The sequence below is a fragment of the Oncorhynchus clarkii genome, chromosome 26 (assembly GCF_045791955.1).
Source record: "Oncorhynchus clarkii lewisi isolate Uvic-CL-2024 chromosome 26, UVic_Ocla_1.0, whole genome shotgun sequence".
In the NCBI taxonomy this organism is placed as follows: domain Eukaryota; kingdom Metazoa; phylum Chordata; class Actinopteri; order Salmoniformes; family Salmonidae; genus Oncorhynchus; species Oncorhynchus clarkii.
The window spans coordinates 12183716-12195842 of NC_092172.1; the positions used below are offsets into that span (position 1 = coordinate 12183716).

Consider the following 12127-nt stretch of genomic DNA (forward strand, 5'->3'; position numbering starts at 1 on the left):
AAACTGGAGCTGAACTGGAGCAGAATCACAGCGAGATTCACTGGCAGCAGGATATAAACTAGATCTAATTAAAAGAGTACAACTGCAGTCAGAGGAATGTGTGTGGGATTTTTTACAAACTTGGAAGTGGGATGAGGATGAGGTGAGACGTAATTGCATTGCAATGGGCTTTGGACACCTTAAAAGTGCTACTGTACATGACTACAATCCCTTACAATCAATTCATATTGTCTACTCGTTTAGAGGATTGGTTACCACACACCTATACATGTCTGCATAAACAAATGCACACATACAATGTACACAACACGACACACATATTGAACATATTTTGAAGGCTTCACTGATATATAATAACTATTTGAGGTACATACAGTATATTTGTCCTATTTCACAGATGGGCAAGAATGTATTATACAGGTGTGATTTGGAAATGTGTATTTTGCGTATCCCAACTCCCCACGAGACACCCTTGGAGAGTGGGGTCACAACCAGCCAGACCCTGGAGCAATTAAGGCTATGTGGCTTGCTACGGGGCACAGCGGCAGATTTTATACCTTGTCAGCTCGGGGTATTCAAAGTAGCGATCTTTCGGTTACTGGCCCAATGCTCTAACCGCTAGGTTACCTGTCGCCTGTGTTGTGGCGATGATGTGCTGTGTTCAGCATAGTGGCCTTGCTCTGTCTCAGAGTTGTCTCTACCTGTGTATTGCTGACTGAGTGTCCAGAGTCTAGAGCGGCTCTGCACTATTAAATAGCCATCATTTATTCAGCAGCCAGCCCAGAGCCCAGGCAGGCCAGGAAGTGATGGAGGGCTGGAGAGATACTATTTGACTGCCTGTTTCACTGCCTGCTCTCTGCAGCTTGGTGAGTGTATACAGTATATCTTTCAGCCCTGTGTTACAGCTCCTAAGCTAAGAGTAGATCACATCTGACTGCAGGGTACGAGCTTCAAAGCGTGAAACAAATGAATTAATTTTGATGGGCAATTTCTGCATACTCTTTACAGTTAGGGTTAAGGTTAGGTATTAACTCTGAATGGTTAAGGCAAGGGTTAAGGTTTGGGATAGACTAAAATCTCAAAAACAACTTTCTACCGCTGGATTCAAACTTGAAACCTTTTGAATCGGAGGCAATCTGCCTCCGATTCCAAAGGTTACAAATTCGAATCTAGCAATAGAAAGTTGTTTCTAGTTGTATGCCTTATCCAAATGCCCTATCAAAACCAAAACCTACTTGAAGGTAACAGAGCTTCACTGTTGCTCCTAGAGGCCAGTTTCCACGTCCTGACGTCCTCAGCCAGGGATGGATGTCGAATACTGACCTGGCAGGTTAATGCCGCAGTACAAACCCCAATTTATCTCTCCCCATTAGTGGGGTCAAACTGTCTGGGATTAGGGGCTAGAGAGGGAGGAGCATGTCACCCATATAAACTCCAACAGAAACACACATAAAGTTAGTTGTAAAGGCCATCTGGTCTGTTGATAGGTTGCTTCCTTGTTGGAGCAGAGCGACAAGGCTCAGATCTGTCCGTAACCCCCCTTACAGGCATCTCCTACAAGCACTAAAATGACCCAGCAGGATTAGGACGTTTTATTGAATGAAGCTGGGGGTGTAGGGAGAAGACACCAGTCACAGTAGGTTCAAAGATCTTTTGTCAGGAGATGTAAAAGAAACACCCCAATATATCCACTATCCCCCTTTTAGTCAGTCATTTTCTGCTCTCTTCTACCATCACCTCAATCCCTCTCCTTGTCCACTTGTACCTCTCCTCTATTCTTCCCCATCCTCCTCCTCCCTCTCTGCTGTCACTACTGGGGCTACAGTGGTTAGAGCAGATTCTGAGTGACAGAGTGAATCCTGCATGTCCTCTCCTCCTCAGTGGAGCTGCTCTTCTCTGCAGGGCCTGTCAGCTCAGTGAGGAGTCCTGCTGTTTCAGTCAGAGGAAAACACTAACAATCAGTCCACCACGCCCTCCCATCTGTCCCCCTGCCCCTCAGCTCCCCTTCCCTTAATCATACCTGTCCCCCAAACAGCATTTCTTTTTTCATTATTTTCCAACAGTATTGATAAGGTCTCCAGCACAATAAGGAATCATTTGTTATATTCCAATTTCAGCTTGCACGGTTTAATTAAAATCGGAAATGGACCACCTCACATGCTGTTAGGAACGATTAAATAAAAGCCCCAACTCACTCCATGGAGCAGACAATATTATTAGTCATGGGATGACTTTACCTCCCAGGATGGGCCTCAGTGTTTCTTCGCTCTCAGTGTGAAGTGTGCCCATGAACACATCAGCCAAGTGGATGAGCTGTCCATTATTTACACACAACTTAAAGGTTAACTCAATCAATTGCCTCGGCAGACAGGTGTTGAGGAGAGCAAGAGAGAGCGAGAGATAGAGGCTCTCAGTTAGTTTGTTTAACTAGAGGCAAGTGTCAGGGAATAAGGAAAAAAATCCAATGGGATGGTAAATACTGTGCCTGGAACATCAAGCAGGCTAAGTTTTGCCGCTAAGTGCAATAAGCCCAACCCCTCACCACAGGATTGAGTCCACACTAGTGCTATAACACAGTGGGGTGGGGTAAAAGACAATCACTAACGCTGGGGTGGGGACAGATCCTCAGTCCAGTTAGTAGTAGGTGTTAAGTTGCAGTAAAAGGATACAGGCTGTAGAGTATGGATTAAGGCACCTTCCCTTTATTGATCTGACTGTACTTTGTTTAGGCATGAATCACAGCTTTCTGCCAGACAAAGATGGCTGGCGCTGTGCAGAGCAACTGTGCAGAGCTTATGTAACTTGTTCTTACTTTTCATCAAATAGAGGGTCCTATTTCTGACAGGGGGCCCGCCCCTATTAGCCGGGCATCATGGGTAAGTGGTGGTGGCTGTAAGGCAGAAGTAATTGAGCATTAAAGCTCTCTAAATCTGTCTGCACATGGGCGGACGGAGAGAAACTACAGGATCAGACATTATGATAGGCTCTCCCAGAAGGAGAGGTTTTACTTTGACGCCAACTGCCAAAAGAGGGAAACTGAATACCTCCAGGAATCTCAACAGAGGCTGACCAACGTTACTGTCTAATACTTTAAATGATAACTCACATGTTGTCCCAGTTGGTGGCGGGATGTGTTGGCAGTCCTCCACATCCCAACAAAGCTCATTCAGTCAGTGCGGTCAGACTACCTGTGGGTATTTCTGTGTAACTGGCTTTGAGATCAACTAGTCCTGCACAGCAATCTGAGGAGGCTTCAGAGACCTTCATGTGATTGCACCTATAGGAACATAGTCCTCCCTCATATCACTATGAAAGGCAGAACTGACAGCAGACCAAAATAAATCCTTCTCATGGTCTTCTCATCAACACATACAGAGGAAACAGGACGACAAAAAAAATATGGCATACCAGCATTTATGAGCTCGTATTATAGCAACTGTTTTTGGCTACGTTGACGCCAAATTTCGTCTGGTCAAGGCTGATGGCAGTCTTGGCCTCCACCAATGAAAAGTTAAGGAAAGGAAATTCAATTTCAAGAAATTATCCAGAAACGCAGATTGCCTAAGACTTGTTTTTATTTACTTCAGTGCTTTTATTAACCTATTACAGACATGCACCTACATTTGGTTTGCATGACACACTTGTGTCTTTAATACACACCAAACACACTCATAAATACACAGCGCCCAATGGAATCTGGGCTGCATTACATTAGGGAGAGCAGAGCTAGGTTCTTTAATGTAGCCGAGGCCTGGTCCTCCTCACCATTCGTTCCACTGACAGACCAAACCAGGGCCGATGTCGGCACTCTGTGGACGTAAATAGGGGCCTCTTTCTCTAATAACGAAGAACATAGCATGCCACAGTCCCTCTTAACCTAAAGCCACAAACAGCTGCTTCTGGTGCATCTGGCCGACTGCTTAGAGAGGCACAGATCGCCCAATGATGTCAGTCTGTTTGTCCCACCCAAAAGGCTACAGGGTGACTTACGGCCACTCCCTGGAGAGAGGGCAGTCAAACTTGTTTCCAGGTTGGAAGGAGAGGGAAGGAAATAGGGGGTTTGTCAGTGGTGGTCAGTCAATTCCCCAACTCTGTTGTCTGCTCCACCCACATCTCTTTACTGTGGTCTCCGGACAACAACATAACAATCTCTGAAAACAACGTTAAAGTCACACACACTCGGGTTTAAGAAGCTAGAATTAAACAAAAGGCTGCTTTAATGGCAGCAACCACAGCAAGATTGCCCGATAGTGATGCCCCATTGACAGACAAGACCAAAGGCATTCCATGCCTTGCTCAAATGTAACATTACTGCCAAACAGTAATAACAACGTCTTATATAAAGCTAAAGTCTGAGATTCTGTCAGCTTAGCTGTTAGCTTCACATGGAAAGACTTGCAGGCAGTACCGAGTTCACATCAACAGCCACTGAATCAGAGCTTTTTCTAAACTGTTGTGATGCTCTATTTTTTTAATGCTTAAACTCAGAAAGGAGCAATATTTCAACAATCTACTACTCTCTGTAACAGCTGATGTTATGCCATCAAAACGTTCACAGGAGCCATGTGCCCCTGAGGCCATATTCATGGCAAGCAAGGTCCTTCTTCCACTTAGTTCCAGTGAAATATGCAGTCTCCGAGGGTGTCTTGGAGGATTTGATATGCAAGAAAAAAACATATTTCCAATTCACACATGCGTATAATACACACTAGATGTCGACCGATTATGATTTTTCAACACCGATGCCGATACCGATTATTGGAGGACCAAAAAAAAGCAGATACCGATTAAACAGACAATTTTTTTTTAAATAGATTTGTAATAATGACAATTACAACAATACTGAATGAACACTTATTTTAACTAAATATTTAAAAAATAAAAATACATTTAGCCTCAAATAAATAATGAAACGGGTTCAATTTGGTTTAAATAATGCAAAAACAAAGTGTTGGAGAAGTAAAAGTGCAATATGTGCCATGTAAAAAAGCTAACGTTTGAGTTCCTTGCTCAGAACATGAGAACATATGAAAGTTGGTGGTTCCTTTTTACATGAGACTTCAATATTCCAAGGTAAGAGGTTTTAGGTTGTAGTTAATATAGTATTTATAGTAATATTTCTCTCTATACCATTTGTATTTCATATACCTTTGACTATTGGATGTTCTTATAGGCACTTTAGTATTGCCAGTGTAACAGTATAGCTTCCGCGTCCAAAATACTTGAATTTTCCGATTAATCGGTCGACCTCTAATACACACGTGTACATGTGTGAAATAGGACAAATATATTACTATGCAAAGGCCAGCAAATTCCTCCTAGATCCTCTCATCATTGATAAAAAGTATTTTCTTCTCTCCATTCTCCCAGGTTTGGCCTGCTAGCAGGTTCTGGTCATAGCTACAGAGAGAGAGAGAGAGAGAGAGAGAGACAGAGAGAGAGAGACAGAGAGAGAGACAGACAGAGAGAGAGACAGAGAGAGAGACAGAGAGAGAGAGACAGAGAGAGAGACAGAGAGAGAGAGAGAGACAGAGAGAGACAGAGAGAGAGAGAGAAAGACAGCGAGCGGAAGACGGAGAGAGACGCTAACACAAAGTGCTTTCATAGACACAGTCCTACTGTGAGATAGCATCGACATCTGTCTTATCACAGCTCCTCATCAGAGCCACAAGTCTCAATCTGACACCAAGGATAAACAGCTCACCCACCTAGCTGCTCAGAGCATGGACGGACTGGACGGACTGGACAGCCAAAAACAAATGACACTAACCAACCCTAACTGTCTCAAGATCTTAAGTAAAATAGTGATGGACGCTGGTTATTGAAACATGATCCTCGACATACAAGATAAGATCTAAACCTGTGTGATGGTGCCATACTGAACACTATGCAGACCTCTGGGTATCAGCCATATCATCCGTTATCACAGTGTTGATTCACGAGTGAGCTCTGCAGAAGGCTGACAATTCAATTGAGAGATTAGGACACCAACAAGCAAACAAGAACGGTCTCTTATCTCTTAACCTTTTCAAGTGTGAGTTCCAAATATCTCTCCCCAGCGTGAGTTTCTTTATGCGTGAGATGTCAGAATGCACTCACTGTTCCAAAATGTGATTGTTACGCAACAGGAAAGACCGTGCTGCCCTCAGGCTTTACTGAGCAGGACAAACTTCTCTCTTCGAAGAGAGTCCAAGCACTTCCCCAGTGTTTCCCCAAATCAAGTATGCAGACATTTGCGCAGTCTTGCACAAATGTTCCCCCCCTGGCACATTTTCTGGCTGGGGCTCGCATTGTCTTTATTGTTGTTTTCCTTACAAATAATAACTTTGGACATGTGTGTGTTCCTATCAAAGTAAGTGCCTTATTTTCTGTATATCATGCTGTTGTTTCTACTGTAGCATACCGTATATATGGAGCATAATGTATTTACTGTTTTATTCACATGTTTTCAAAGACTGGTGACAAATCATGCATTTCAATTCTTGCATAGATTGTAATGAACACATATGATGAACATTGTATGGGTTAAGAACAGCTAATGTTAAGCTATTTGAACATTGTATGGGTTAAGAACAGCTAATGTTAAGCTATTTGCCAACTAAGTGTGATGCCATGTTTGTTGACATTATACTCCTTCCAGTTCTCTGCTGCCAATGACTGGAACGAACTACGAAAATCTCTGACACTGGAAACACTTATCTCCCTCACTAGCTTTAAGCACCAGCTGTCAGAGCAGCTCACAGATTACTGCACCTGTACATAGCCCATCTATAATTTAGCCCAAACAACTACCTCTTTCCCTACTGTATTTATTTTATTTTATTTATTTATTTTGCTCCTTTGCACCCCATTATTTTTATTTCTACTTTGCACATTCTACCACTGCAAATCTACCATTCCAGTGTTTTACTTGCTATATTGTATTTACTTTGCCACCATGGCCTTTTTTTTGCCTTTACCTCCCTTCTCTCACCTCATTTGCTCACATCGTATATAGACTTGTTTCTTGACTGTATGTTTGTTTTACTCCATGTGTAACTGTGTTGTCGTATGTGTCGAACTGCTTTGCTTTATCTTGGCCAGGTCGCAATTGTAAATGAGAACTTGTTCTCAACTTGCCTACCTGGTTAAATAAAGGTGAAATAAAATAAAAAATAAATACAATGCTTTCTGGGAGTCACGTAAACGTCTGTCAGACCAAAGATGTTATAACAAAATGAGGTGAAGGGATAGTTTAAACCCCGTGTAAACTTCCGGAAGTGAATGAAGGGAAGTGAATGATGGTAGACGACACACCCCCTTCAACATGCATACTGCAAACAGACCAAACTCATCTTGTCTCCTCTTCCTATCTTTGTTTGGAGCGGAAAAACAAATATGGCGGCGTGCACAAACAACCCATCGTCGGATTACTTCCAATTTTTTTGAACGTTTTTTACTCAATTATTTCGATCAATGGTGAGCTCACCTGTGATGTGACGAATTTCAAAATAGTAATTGCTATTAGCTCATTCATATTATGGTTTCTGTCAGCCCGAGCATCAGCGCTAGGTTTGGATGATTGTGTTATGCTGTCGATACTTCTGTGAATGTCTGAACATTGCATCCAAAAATAAACGGGTCACATTCAGGACATAACGTTGTAAGGACTGTGTTTATGCTAAATGTTTCTGTGAGAAAACAGTGTGGCCAGCTCAAACGCTGACTGGACGTTCTAAATAACTGTTCTAATCGGTTTGAGCGTACGCTGCAGGGACCACTGCAGGGACCACTGTAGGGACCACTGCAGGGACCACTGTAGAATGATCACACCTGTGTGTTGGTACTTGTCAAAGCGTTAATGAGCTTCTGGATCAGTCATTAAGCCAAGCCTCAGACTGTAAAACCCATCCTAAGACTGATGACATGAAGACAATAAGCATGGTCATGGGGCTGGCTGAGATAGCACTGCAATAGGAGCTTCTATACATCAATCCGTCATAGGGTCTCTGTCCCTGACCATGAATTTACCAGCGCAGAGCTGATAGAAGAAATGGCTCCTTAAACATGTATTAACAGTCATTACTTATTGCACCCAGTGCCACAGAGGTCTACTGACGTCAGCTCTGATTGGTCACTTGTTTTTCTTCTGGACACGTCTTCCAGTCGGGAATAAATAACAATATGTATAGATCTCCTGTTGACAGCAACTTGACTTCAAAGCCCAAAGGCATGTCAGTCAAATAACTGGATTAGAGAGAGAGGGGGTAGGGGGAGAGAGAGAGTGAGTGATAGAGAGAGCAAAGGGAATGGAGAAGGGGGTTTGAGGGGAGAGCAAACACCAGGAGAGAGTAAAGAGCTGGGTGTGGAGGAATGGAATGTATTTAGCGAGAATGATTGTAGGTACACTGTCAATTTGGCATGCAGGCTACATACCAATTGCTCTTTATTGCACCGAAATAAACACAGTACAGCCTCCAGTATTTATCCTGGACATTCACTAAAAGAGTAGCCGAGCTACACTTAACCACTAGTACTCTATGAGCCATTGTTATAGTCTGACATTGTTTATGTAAGTGTTGAGATGTGTGGAGAGGTATTGGAGGATGTTGATATTCCACACAGGAACTTAGACAAAGGAGAGGTATTTTCAAAGCCAAAAGCACAGTCTACTCTACATTAAGCGAAGAGTCTTTGGGTTTTCAGAAAAGCGGTACATCAATCCTGTGTAGTTATTGTTATTACTCACACACACACACACAGATTCAGAATATCAGTTCACAGACCCACAGTCTGATGCATGTGGCACGCAAGCAGATGGGTATCTGCCTTCCTAAAAATGGGGTGTTGCCATGACAACCACACGTGGTGGCGTTGTACATCTGTATGTGTGCATGTGTGCGTGTGTGTGTGTGTGAGTGAGTGAGTGAGTGAGAGAAGAAACCCACTAGAGATGGGAATTATCTCAGTATTTGGGTCTGTCTGTTTAGCTGCCCCATGCATCAGGGAGCCATTAAGTAGCTTACTAAAGCAAGCCCAGTTAGTGTTAGGACATTCATTCAGGGGGTTATGTGCCTGAATGTGGGGAGTAAGGTTGTAAAGAAAAGATCAGCTGGACTCATCCCCATCATCCTCATTCTTGTCATCTTCATCAACAGTCATCCAGTAGGTAGGTAGACTATAGTATGCTAAACAGGGACATCACTGGGGTGGACTACAGCCAGAGTGGCCAGGGTTTCAGTGAGCATGTCTCACTTAGCCCCAAGCCTGGTTAGTCAAGACAGGAGCATTGAGAAAAGAAGTGGAATGAAGGGGAGAAAGAGAGAAATCATGACATCTGTGGGCGACAAGAGGCCTCAAGATTATTTTGAAAAAAGGTGGAGGTGGAGAAAGGGGAACATGGTGAGAGTTATTGGGCCGGCTGTATTATAAATCCATTTTCACTTTTCCGCAAGATTTTATTTAAATGCTCTCTATTGTAACTATTTTTAAAACGGAAACCAATATGCGAAGATGACAACCTAACATTATAATTTAGAGTGGTGGGATTTATCGTGGAAGAATATTTTCTGTGGCCTTGGAGTTGCTATTACAAGTGTGGAAAATGTGAGAGTGACCTGGGCTTAACAAAATGTGTCTGGCCTCACGTTAACACTGTTTTGAAGTGGGAGGCCAAGGGTGTTTTTTAAAGATGGGTGTAAAGGCAGATGGCCCAGACCCAGACCCAGCCTGGAGGAAAAAAATATGTTATGTTTTTAAAAACCTGAAGGCTATATCCACTCAATCAAAACCGCTTGGTATGTTTGGGAAGGGGAAAAGAAATTAAAGGGAGAGGAAGAGGGATACATGGAGATAGAAAGAGGAATGGAGTTCACTTGAAAACAAACCATAATAAACATGTCCCATTGATTCAATGTCACTTTCACAGTACTATGGAAAATATAACAACAACAAAACATGTAATGCAGTACCCTAAAATAAGATTATACAGCATAGTAGGCTACAGAGCTGGCATCATCTTCTGGGAAACACCCATTCCTTACAAACAAACAGAATTAAAAAAGAAAGGAAAAGATGTCATGTAACAATGGAATTTCCAACAAAGTAGGCCTACACAAAAAAAAATATATATATTTAGAAAAAGATCAAGCAGAGATTTCCAGTCCTGTAGAACGAATTAACTCCCATGCTGATGTTAACACTGTAGAGCTAGTTCTTTGACAACAATGACGGCACAAAACTTTCAGCAGATGGATTCGCCAAGAAGGATACCTCTGAATGTAAAAAACGTGTCACTCCACAAACTTGTTATTCTGTGTCATTCAACGGTCTCATTCAACAGTCCTCTAAAATTGTCGTAGCAAATACTGTAGTGTAGCATGATTGTTTCTTCAATAAGAGGTACAGTATCAATCAAACTTCTGAACTTCGCACTTTGTTGTGAGATTGTAACACACGCGCCTCGTTATTAACGAGTTATAAGTGCGTCAATGCAGTTCATAAGCAAAGCCATTTCACAGTGGAAATGTCGGTCAACTCAAACAGAGAATAATTAACTCCTGACAGCTACAATACTACCAGCGAGCTAGGTGCAGTGACGAAAAAATAATTCCATTATATTAACTTCATGGTGTGGTAATTCTGTAGAAAAAGCGAGCAATAATGGGTTTGTAACAATGTATCAACATTGTCAAGTTAAGTCAACATACAGACAAACGTATTATATTCATTCACGAATGTTGAATAATATCCATGCACACACAAGGACAGAAAGGGATCCGACTGGGCTTTCCTGCATGGAATTCTGCCGTGTTGTCTGTCATTTGACACCCCGGTGTTGAAAGCAAGCTGTGGCTTTTAAGTGAAACTAGCTGTCCACTGCAGAATAAAATACATATATGCACATACCTTTATAATGGCACAATTTCAGTTTATTCTAAATGCCACTTGATGCGATATTTGTTGGATAGAAGTCGCTATCCTCTCTTCGCTAGTCTTAACGTCATTCTTCCAACAGGAATTTCTCCTTGGGAATTGGAGGTACGGCTGACCGGGTGGGGAAGCGAAAAGGGGTGGGACTTGGAGACGAAGCTTTGAAACCGTCCATCCAGCCTACTGAGAGTTTGAAAATTTGCTTAAATATGGAACGCCGTTTGTGTTTTTGCTGTCAAAAAAATATACACGTCAAATAACACTATCTGACGTGTCAAATAAGCCTGTTGACCAATCAGGACCCGAATATGACTGCACGTCACATAATAATTGAACACGTTAATTAATTGTCGACGTAATTATTGCAGATTGATTAGACTATCACTCGCGTTTCATAGGTCACAACGATGCACGGAAAACGTATGCTATGACGCTGGTCAAGTTTTGTCTTGCGCCGGTGCCGCTGCCGCACGAGCGTAGACACACTTCCCCAAGCTCTGGACAGTGCTGGTCGTTAAAAAGCTAGCTAGCTGATGGATTCAAACAATGTTCTTCAACAAAAACATAGCAAAACGAGATCATCTGTTTCAGTAGCTATAGTTAGCTATATATCTAGCTAAGTGTCATCATCTAAAATACCCCTAATTTATAAGACGGTTCTTATTTGATTAATGGTGGTCGGACCTACCTATGTGAAGCTAGCCACAATAGTGGAATTTGCGGTTTGCCTTCAAAATAAAAGTATCTCACTGAAAGTCATGCAAACAATACAAATAGTGGAATCATGCCATAATGGAAGAGATCCTGCTAAACGAGGTTGGAATGTTCTTTTATAAATCAACAAAAGGCAATCATTTGTTAATTTGACAAAAAATCTGTTTAAATCACACTGGACGTATTACTCTAACTTCCGCGACGCATATAAGGCCCTGCCCCGCCCCCCTTTCGGAAAAGCTGACCACGACTCCATTTTGTTGATCCCTGCCTACAGACAGAAACTAAAACAAGAGGCTCCCACGCTGAGGTCTGTCCAACGCTGGTCCGACCAAGCTGACTCCACACTCCAAGACTGCTTCCATCACGTGGACTGGGAGATGTTTCGTATTGCGTCAGATAACAACATTGACGAATACGCTGATTCGGTGTGCGAGTTCATTAGAACGTGCGTTGAAGATGTCGTTCCCATAGCAACGATTAAAACATTCCCTAACCAGAA

The 12127-nt window shown here is 42.5% G+C and overlaps 1 protein-coding gene across 1 annotated transcript in view; it reads right to left on the bottom strand.

Moving 5' to 3' along the window:
- LOC139384699 (coiled-coil domain-containing protein 102A-like) overlaps positions 1-11019 on the bottom strand; it is a 70439-nt gene extending 59420 nt beyond the window's left edge. Inside the window, exon 1 of the mRNA XM_071129529.1 lies at positions 10888-11019. The gene's annotated coding sequence lies outside the window, so the exon portion shown is untranslated. The remainder of the gene's footprint in view (positions 1-10887) is intronic.
- Positions 11020-12127: the final 1108 nt, after the last annotated feature.